This window comes from Vombatus ursinus, unplaced genomic scaffold (assembly GCF_900497805.2).
Source record: "Vombatus ursinus unplaced genomic scaffold, bare-nosed wombat genome assembly UNPS02014797.1, whole genome shotgun sequence".
Lineage (NCBI taxonomy): Eukaryota > Metazoa > Chordata > Mammalia > Diprotodontia > Vombatidae > Vombatus > Vombatus ursinus.
The window spans coordinates 15,551,759-15,561,154 of NW_020954575.1; the positions used below are offsets into that span (position 1 = coordinate 15,551,759).

The following is a 9,396-nucleotide window of genomic DNA, read 5'->3' on the forward strand; positions in this document are numbered from 1 at the left end:
CCTGATATATGTGTGTGGGTATACATGCATGCATGTATATGTATACATATATGGATATATGCAGTATGTGTGCCTATGTGGATATACCCTTACATATATGCACAATATACATATATACATATGCATGCATACACACACACATCAGGACATTTTCCCTTATTGAAATCTGTGATACTTCCTCTACTATCCATGACTTCTGTGTATGTATGTATGTATAAAGGGAAGCTATGTGGCATAATGGATAGAACGCTAGGCCTGGAGTCAAGAAGACTCATCTTCCTGAGTTCAAATCCAGCCTCAGATACTTACTAGCTGTATGACCCTGGGCAAGTCATGTAACCCGTTTTGCCTCAGTTCCTCCTCTGTAAAATGACCTGGAGAAGCAAATGGCAAACCACTCCAATATCTTTGCCAAGAAAACCCCAAATGGGGTCACAGGGGGTCAGACACAACTGAAAATGACTAAAATATAGAAAGAGATATGTGTATATATGTATGTATATTTGTATATATACAAACATGTATTCATAATGTATAGCTGTACACATTATATGATACATATATACTACATATTCTATATATGCATATTATATACCCTAGATATAAATGTCTATTGTATACCCACATATACACACATGTATTTGCAAATGTGTATGCATCTATGTATATGTGTATATGCCCATGAATATATACATACATATATACATATATGTATGTATGTGTATATACATATACATATATATTTATATGAAGAGAATGGACTTGGTGTACCAAGTGTACCAAGACCAGTGTACAGGAAGTAGGCCAGCTTGGCTAGAACCTAGGATGCTTGGGTGGGGGTCAGGGTTGGTAATGTGAAATAAGTACTCAAAAATAGGCTGGAGTTAATCCACAAAAGACTTTCAATTCCAAGCTGAGTTTGAACTTTATCCTAGAATTAATAGAGAGCCACTGAAGATGTCTGAGGAACGGAATAGCATGGCTAGGCCTTTGCTTTAGGAATATCATTTTGGTAACACAGAACATTTGGTATCATTTTGGCAGAGGATAGATTGGAGAAGAGATACTGGAAACAGTGAGTCCAATTACTGTCAGAGGCTTAATCTAGAAAGGTGTTGAAGGCTTGAACGAGGATGGTGTCCATGTAGCTTGAAAGAAGTAGATGGATACAAGAGGTGCTATAGAGGTAAAGCCACAAGCCTGATTAGATTGGCAACCAATTAGATGGGGGGAGGGATGGGAGTGTTGTGGGAAGGAGAGGGTTGATGATGACCCTGAAGCTGTGAATGTAATAGTGATACCCTCAACAGAATGACCTAAGTTTGGAGAATGATGGTTTTAAGGAGGAAACCAATGAGTTCCATTTTGGACATCCATTTTTGAGAAACCTACAGGAATCCAAGGGAAGATTCTCAGTAATCAGTTGGTGATTTGGGAATGAAGCTCAGGAGAGACAGTTGAATATGTAGATATGGGAGTCATTGACATAGAGATTACCAATGAACCACTTGCAGCTCAGATCATTGAGGAAGGATACCTAGAGAGAAAAGGGCCTTGGGGAACATCCATGGCGTGGGAACCGGACAGGGTTGATAGTACAGTAAAGAACACTGAGAAACAATGGCCACATAGGTAGGAGAACCAGGTTGTGTAAAGAAGAGCATTCAAGAGAATGGGGTGGTCAGTAGTGTCAAAAGCTATAGAAAGGCCAAGAATGGAGCAGCTAGGTGATGCAGTGGATGGAACACCAGCCCTGGAGTCAGGAGGACCTGAGTACAAATCTGGCCTCAGACACTTGACAATTCCTAGCTATGTGACCCTGGGCAAGTCATTTAACCCTGATTGCCTCACCAAAAAAAAGGCCAAGAAGGATGAGGATTGATAAAAGGTCATGGGATTAAGAATTAATTCCCAATTAAGAAATCACTGTAATAAAACCATGCATACCCTTTGAGCTAGCAATATCACTACTAAGTCTGTATCCCAAGACAGATGAAAAAAAAGGAAAAGGACCTAAATGTACAAAAATATTTATAGCACCTCTTTTCTTGAGGAAAAAAATTAGAAACTGAGGGGATGTCCATCAATTGGGGAATGGCTGAACAAAATGCGGTGTGTAATTATGATAGAATATTATTGTACTATAGGAAATTATGAGCAGGATGCTCTCAGAGAAACCTGGAAAGACTTATATGAGCTGATACAAAGTGAAATGTACTACGTACAAAGTAACAGCAATATTGTAGGATAATCAGCTGTGAATGACTTAGACATTCTCAGCAATACAATGATCCAAGACGACTCTGAAGGACTTATGATGAAAAATGCTATCCATTCCCAGACAAAGAACTGATGGCTTCTGAATGCAGATGGAAGCATACTTTTTCAAAACTATTTTTCTTGAGGTTTTTTTTTCTGTTTTCTTTCACAACAGTACCATTATGGAAATATATTTTACATGTATAACCTATACCGAATTGTTTGCCTTCTCAATGAAGGGAGGAGGGAGGAAGGGAGAGAATTTAGAACTCAAAGTTTTAAAAATGAATGTTAAAATTGCTTTTACATGTAACTGGGAAAAATAAAATGCTAAATAAATAAATAAATGAGAAATCACTGTAAATCTTGGAGGGAGCACTTTCAGTCAAGTGGCAGGAGAGATAGATAGATGGTAAGATGCTGAGAAGTAAATGAGAAGGGGCAGCTAGGTGGCACAGTGGATAAAGCTCTGGTCTTGGAGTCAGGAGGATCTGAGTTCAAATCTGACCTCAGACACTTGACACTTATTAGCTGTGTGACCTTGGACAGGTCACTTAACCCCGATTGCCTCACCAAAAAAAAAAAGTAAATGAGAAAAGAGGAAGTCAGACAACAAGCATAGATGGCTTTTTTTCTAGTGGTTTGCCTTGAAAAATTTTATTGAAATTAGTGAATATCTCAAAAAGGAAGGAATGATCACAAAAGACAGCATGTCTTTCTCAAGAGCAGGTCATACAAATTAATCTTATTTCCTTTTTTGACAAGGTTACTAGACTGGCAGAACAGGGAAATATAAATACTTTTTAACAAGATTTTAGCAAAGCATTTGACAAAGTGTCTCATGCTGTTCTTGTAGGAAAGATGAAGAGGTGTGGAGCAGGCAATAATACAATTACGTAAATCTGGAACTGGTTGAATGCTTGGACCCAAAGAGTAGACACTAATAATTTGATGACAACTTGGAAGGAAATTTCTCATGGAGCAGCCCAAGGATCTCTGTTTGGCCCTATACTGTTTAAGGTTTTTATAAATGACTTGGACAAAAGCATAGATGGCATATTGCACTGAATAGATGGCATTAGACTTACAGATGACATGAAGCTGGAAGGAATAACTAACACTGGATAATAACCAGGATTTACAATGATCTTTACAAACAAGAACATTGGACCAAGTCTAATACAATTCAATTGAGGATTGTATATAGTATTATGGATAAATGTAAAGAAGTACATCTGGGCTCAAAAAATCAACTTCACAAATCCAAGATGGGGGAGGTATGACTAGACAATAGTGCATCTGAAAAGGATGAAGGGTTTTAATGAACCGCAAACTCAATATAAGTCAATAGAGTGATCGCAGTAGTCAGGAAAGATAATTCTATTTTCTGCTGCAGTTCGAGAGGAACAACAACCCGAAATAGGAAGATGATAGAATCATTGTGCTCTGCCTTGCTCAGAACACATCTGGAGTATTGTGTTTAGTTCTAAATGTCAAATTTTATGAAGGGCATAGACAAGGTCCCTAGAATGGCAATTAGGATGGCTAAAGACCTTGAGTTCATTCTATATGAGAACAGTTTGAAAGAATGGTTGAAAGCCAAGAAAAAGGAAGACTAAATTAGGGACATGATGGTTGTCTTCAAGTAACTGAAAGACTACCACCTGAAAAAGAGATGGACTTGTTCTGCCTGGCCCCAGAGAGCAGAACCAGGGGCAATGGGTGATAGCTGTACAGAAACAAATTTAAAATTGATGTAAAGAAAAACTTTCTAGCAATCAGAGCACCCTCAAAGTTAACTGAGCTGTGACTGCATGTGTTATGCTCCCCTTGATTGAATGTCTTCAAGAAAAAGTTGAATGACATCTATTTGGGGACATTAGAGACAGGATTTTTGTTCAGGTATGGGTGAGGCATCTAGGAGCCTCAGTGGAGGGTCTAGTGTTAGGAAGACCTAAGTTCAAATCCAGCCTCAGACACTTACTAGCTGTGTGACCCTGGGCAAGTCACTGAACCCTGTTTGCCTCAGAGGTTCCTCATCTGTAAAATGAGCTGGAGAAGGAAATGGCAAACCACTCCAGTATCTTTACCAAATGGGGTTCCAGAAACAATTGAAATGAGTTGGACTAGTCTATCTCTGAGATCCCTTCCAATTCTGTGATTCTGAGAGTAACTAACTAGTAAGAAGAGAATGATCCGCAATATCAAATGTTGTGAAGAGGTCAAGGAGCATAAGAACTAGGTAGTAATGGTCTGAAGCTGGGTTTGAACCAAGGTCTTCCTGTTTCCAGGCCCAGCATTGTCCACTGCACTACCTAGGGGACAGAAATATAAGGGATTGTTATACTTTTGTTGTTGAGTTGTTTCAGTCATGTCTGACTCTCCGTGACCCCATTTGCCATTTTCTTCTCCAGCTCATTTTACAGAATAGGAAACTGAGGCAAATAGAGTTAACTGACTTGCCCAGGGTCACACAGCTAGTAAGTGTCTGGGACTAGATTTGAACTCCTGACTCCAAGGCCAGTCCTCTATCTACTTTGCCACCTCACTGACCCATCTTATTCTTATCCAACTACTTCAAGGGATCCAAAATCTAATCAATATGGTTGTTCCCTCCAGTGATACAGATTACAACTCATCCACACCTGCCCATCCTCGGTGACTCTTGACTATGCCTTCCCATAATTTTGCTACATGGAATTCACCCAATGTGCTGGACACCTTTCTTGCTTCTTCTTGACATCACAAAGTCAGCAAAGTACATGGGTTGTCCATTGATTATCCATTACTCTTGCCACACGACCAGCCCATCTTCTTTTCCAATCATGCATTTCATTGTTGACATCCTTATTCCAGTTCTTCTTCTAGGTTCCATATTTACAATGTTTTGCAGCCCACTCACCTACCCTGAGCCCTGGCTTTGCTGACTGAATGATTATGATGATAATCAATTGTGCACAATCAATAATAATATTAGCTTACTTTAATATGGTGCTTTAAGGTTGGCAAAGAACTTTTGAGAAAATGCTGTCAAGTTCCTGGGAACTCCTTGGAAACTATGCTTCTGGACCCATATGCTTATCATTTCCATTTCCCTCACCTTCATTCATTCATCACCTTCTGCTCTCTGGTTACTCATAACTCATATTTGTGTCACTATACCATGATGATTCACCAGGATGAACCTAGGCCGTGGTCCCACTTTACTGACTCCCTTCTCCCTTCCCCCCCATGGCCATAACAAAGTGGAATTGTTGGATTTGGCATCCATAGCTCCTTTCTTGGAAATCCCTACTTCAGTTTGTTGGTCTCACTAAAGGGTTTCTTTTGCAAACAATTGTTTTCCATCCATCTTGGCCTCTTATCCAGACCTGGATATTGACAAGGGAAATGTTGACTTTAAGAAGGTTAAAGGTGCCAGTCCCCAGCAGCATCTAACAAATGGGTTTCAGTGACAAGGAGGAATTGTTGTTTTTTTCTGGTTTCAGAAGAGTCAACTGTCAGGAAGATGTAGAGGGCAAACAACCCCCCCGAAGGGTGGCTGACAGACACAGGCAGCTGCTGAGAGTGTCAGGGGGCTGCAGGGCCAGTACATTCTCACCACCAAGAGCACTGCCCTCTACCCACCTACCTCTTCTCCATACACCCCACCACTCACATCCCATTTCATAGCCCTGCAGCCACGCCGCAAGGAGAAAGAGAAAGCAAAGAAGGGTATTTATGAGTGATGGACCATTCTGGACGACTTAGGGTAGTGGTTGTGTACTCTGGGCAAACCAGCCACTCATGCCCAGGTCAAGGATCCAATCATAGCCATTCCTGGACCAATGAGCCTGATCTTGAAAGGCTTTCCTGTGCTGTCCAGTAGCATTTATTTTCCACCTTCCCAAGGATGGCTTTCAGAGCTCACAATTTGATACGATTCCCTTGGACTTCCCCTTTCCCTCTTTCTTCCTTTAGAATGGACAACAATCATGTGGTTTATTATTACAGGCTAAGATTCAGAACCTCAGAAGCAGTGTGATATAGTGGGTAGAATGTTGGACCTGGAATCAGCAGAGATGTTCATAGCCCTGATGACAGGTATGTTTGGGGTGGGAGATATTCAGCTCTTTAGGCCTATTCCAACCAGGAAAAGCTACATTAGAAGAAGCCAACAAGGAGAAAGCAGATCAGAGGAGGACACCTTTATTATCTCATAAAAGGGACTAACTGTCCAGAGATTGTGGAAGGGCCCATGAAGCTAACAGGCAGAGGGAGACAGGTCTTTATACTCAAGTCCTCGATAGCCTAATAAGCTTAAGGTATTCTGTTGCTTCCAGGGAATGGTCCTGAACTTTCTCTAGGTGTGTTCAGTTATAACAGTAACAACAACAATGATGATAATAACAGAGGCAATAATGAATGGATAGCTGGCCTATCAGGAATCAGGAAAACCAGTGTTCAGGTTCTACCCCTGATCCAGACTGGCTATGTGACCCTGGGCAACAGACTTAATCTCTTGGCAGCCACAGGCAACCCTCCAAGAGTTGCCAGTGCTGATCTACGGTTGGTAGAGGTATTTTCTCACTGGCAGTGCCCCATACCAGTGAAACCACAAGTTCTATCTAACAATAATAATAGTTGACATTTATGTAGGGTTACAGGGTTTTCAAAGCAATTGACATAGATTATTTCATTTGATTCTGGATCACAACAACCCTTTAAGATAGATTGGTAGCACAGATATTATCCCCATTTTATAGCTAAGGAAACTGAGGCTCAGAAAGATTAAGTGACTAACCTAGGATCATATAACTAAGTAAATGGCAGAGATTTTGAATCAAAGTCTCACCTGAATTCACCACATACTTCTTTGCAGCTCTCTTTCATGAGGGGGGAATTCCAACCCCTTCTGCACTATTATATATGTCATTCTCACGTCCTGGAATTCCCTTTCCACTTCCTTGATACCAACCCATGCCCCTCATCTCCTTCCAAAGTCATTTCCTTCCAGGAAGCCTTTCACGAGGAGCTTTGCCTGCCTCTGGTCACATATTTACTCTGGGTCCCCTTAGTCCTAAAACACTCAGTTTACACCATATTAATATGATAAAGTGCTTTTTCATTTAGGTATGTCCCATTTCCAGACGAAGTTGTTAGGTCCCAGAGAAAAACAATGATGTCTTTTTCTTACCTAAGCTTTACAAGTGTGAACCTTTACAATACCATGCATCCTCCCCCACCCCGCCACACACACACATACACATACTCATTATACAGTGTTGTTCAGTACCCTTTACACGCTGGGTGCTCAATACCTGTTAATCGAGTCATTGACTCAAGCTTCCATATTGCCTTAAAAGATATGACTTCACACCCAACTCTGCCAAAGGCTGCCAAATGAGAAGGCCTTCCCCACCCTCTCCATAGATTTTACTGTCAGGCCACAGCGCTAAGATCCCTGGAGCTCCCAGCTTGGGGGATCCCTACGTCTCCATGATAGCAGCAGAGACAAAGTTAAAAGACTAGTCTACAAACTTGGTTCTGCCGACATTGTCTGCACCCAGATCCTATTGCTTTGGTCCATGGAGACATTCCAGATGGCACCAGCCACCCAGCTTCTCATTAGTAGGAAAAAAGTTCTGTTCCCCATGTGTTCGGATTGTTATTTCTCCAAGAAATTACAATAACTTTTCAGGAGTGCTGCAGTGCATGGAGGATTATATGAAATGATGGACTTGATTGAAATATCACTCAGGGAGTGATATCTCTCCAGGAGATCTCAGATCTTGGTTACCAGCTAGTCCAAGAAATTCATCCCTAAGGTGAGTAGATGATAGGATGGGAAAACCCACAGTCATATTCTGGCTAGAAGATAGGAGCTCATATTAATATTATAGGCAATAGTCTGGACACAATTTATAACTCTTTTGCCAAAGATAACTCCTTTGGAGAAGTCAGGTCTTTCCCCTCCCTTTTCCATCACAGATGGTAAAAAGCATTGACCATGGCAATGGTCAAAAAAAGGCAAGGCTGGGGGGACCCGAGAAGATGGGGAAGTTGGAGAAGGAAGGCAGTATGGACGCAGAGAACACCTTCCATTAGGATGTAGGAAATTTCTCATAGTCCTATTAGTATGAGGAAGAACCAGCCCTAAAAAGGATGCCTTAGCAAATCAGGGAGAATGCCAGAGTCTATTGATAGGAAGGAAGGGATCGATTCTTGTGCCAAGTTGCTGAGAAAGTGAATGAATCTTCCACAGGGCAGAGAAGGATGGCACTGTTCTGGGGTTTCGACAACTCTGTTTTTATATGTAGGTTAAACCATGGTCCTCTATCAAGACTAGGGCAAAATCACTTAGAAATAATTTTGACTTTTGAAGTCTGTATGAGAACGGCCTTTAAATCAAATGCAGTCAGCAAGCTTGTCTGTTGCTTCTTATTCCTGGAATTTGGCATCGGATGGATTCTGGATCTGGTTTAAGGCTTTTTCCAAATCCAAGACTTGGGGAATTTTGTTAACAGTGCAATAAAAATAACTTAATAGTGTTACAGGGAAACATGAAAGACTTTCTGTGTGTGCTGCTGCTCTCTCTCCTTTAAAAAAAAATACATACAATGTTTCTTTAAAAAGTCTCCATCTGCAAATCCCATTAGATGTGCATATAAGGTTTCTGATGATTAATAGCTGACTGCTTTGCTTTGGTTGGAGGATCTAATGTGTGCAGGTTAACCCCTCCTTCCCCTCTCTCACATTTCACTTCAGAAACTTGTCATTCTCTCCCCACCACAGTATTTAAAAAGTGTCTCCTCAGCCCCCCCTGTCCAGCCTTTCACAGGAGTCTCAGGGCCTTGGGAAGTGCATTTGGGCTGGGCTGCTAGCGACTCCTCACCAGCTGGTGGGTCTGAGCTAGGACAGTAAAAATGTTCATTGACATCCACCGCTTCCCAACAAATACATTTACAATAGAACCAAAATAAACAGGCTGACTCTGGAGAGGGTGGGAAGTTAGGAGCTCAAGTTTTACATAGGTGGAAAGAGGCAGAGGTGGAGATACATTAGATTTTTTTTTTGTAAATAGGAAGGGATTTTATTTGTTTGGGGGTTGTCTGGGTGGGTGTTCTGTTGTCTTGGGTGGTTTGTATTTTTTTTTTT

General features: G+C 41.1%; 1 protein-coding gene across 1 annotated transcript in view; it reads left to right on the forward strand.

Moving 5' to 3' along the window:
• MEOX1 (mesenchyme homeobox 1) overlaps positions 1-9,396 on the forward strand; it is a 138,475-nt gene that overhangs the window by 100,662 nt on the left and 28,417 nt on the right. The gene's annotated exons all lie outside the window — the stretch shown is intronic.